Genomic DNA, 1,609 nt, shown 5'->3' with positions numbered 1-1,609 from the left:
CTTCTTTTTTTCATCTTCATTAATAAAAATGTACAGTGATCAGGCAGCTTGAACAAAAGGAAAGGGAATTGCAAATCAGAATAATTTGTAAAAATACATCAAATAAATACTACCAAAATACCTCACAAACATTAGCAATAAATAAATAATATAAACAGTATAAGTGCAAAGAATAATATATGAATAAATAACAATAAATAGAAAAAATGAAATGCTAGAGAGGCTACCTGTGATGTTTGGCAGGGCAATTTTCATGGTTCAGACATTGTTTTTTTACAGTTTAATGCTCTCTAAGAATCTTTGTAATGAGATCATTCAAGTGCAGAAATTTGGGGGAGACTTTGAATCATTTATCTATATATGCAAAATCTGCCAAACAATATAGTTTGGCAGATATTTCTGTAGAAATTGCATGTGATTGCTGAAAGCAGATTCAGATTGCATAACAGGAAGCTGAAGAGTATTGAAAAATCTACCAAGATTAAAATTAGCAAAGGGTGGAATTGAATCTACATCCTCATGTTTGTAAGACAGACATGCTATGCATTAAGCTAACATATCACACAGCAATGCCAGGCCAGATTTTGGTATTTAGTCTGTCAATTGCATGAATTTGACAAAAAAGCAGTTCAGTTCAGCTCAGCTCAGCTCAGCTCAGCTCAGCTAATTAAGCAGATTAACATCAGCTGTGCACTCCTGCATCCTTTGACTCTACTGAGTTCTGCCCTAAGTGGGACTCGAACTCACAACCTTTGGATCTAAAAGGAGTTGAGAGGGGATATGAACTTAAACCACTGGACTACTTAGACTAGATCTAGCATTGGAAAAGATGTATTTAACAAGAATAGCAATCCACACTTAAGGTAATAATGTTAAAGTAAGCTAGAGAGGAATTGATTTATGGCACATGATAGAGATGGAAAGCAACATTATGAGTAGCACTGCAGTGAGCAGGTATTGAACACACAGCCTTGCCATCTAAGGTGAAGCTGATCAGAGAACAGTGTTCTAAACCACTGAGCCAACAGACATTCACAAAAATAAGAGGAAAAAAATCTCCATTTTGATGAGGAAAATGTATTTGTCTCAAACTAGAGCTTGAAGCCCAGAGATTTGTACATCATTAGTGAAAGCAAGACTAGTTTAACATCAGGATGAATGATATGTGTAAAAAGTTTTTGAAGGAAGAGAGAATCCATAAGTTGAAGAAACTGGAGTGAGAGGAGACACACATCCTGCAGACTGTATTGCAGTCAATGAGAACATGACAGCGACTCTCTATCAATTAAGGTTCAGATCTCAAAAACTATAAGTTGTGGTGTGTTTTCATTAAAAGTCACTGGTGTGCTTAAAGACAATATTAAGCTATGCAGATTGATTTTGTAAGTTTATAAGTAATAAGGGCTAGTGTGATACAATTTGTATTGGTGTAGTTATAATCTCATGAACCATATTTAATCACACTGTACGTATAGAGGCACGATAGAAGAATTATAATCATACACTGGAGAAATTTGAGTGTGTTTGTATTACATATCACTTTGCTTGGGTCTGCTAAAGTCTTCACCTTTCAAACATACTCTCTGGAGGAGATCAAGAAATAAGGGTG

This window comes from Thunnus albacares, chromosome 8, assembly GCF_914725855.1.
Source record: "Thunnus albacares chromosome 8, fThuAlb1.1, whole genome shotgun sequence".
In the NCBI taxonomy this organism is placed as follows: Eukaryota; Metazoa; Chordata; class Actinopteri; order Scombriformes; family Scombridae; genus Thunnus; species Thunnus albacares.
The sequence above is the reverse complement of the archived record's forward strand: the minus strand, read 5'-3'. Positions refer to the sequence as shown.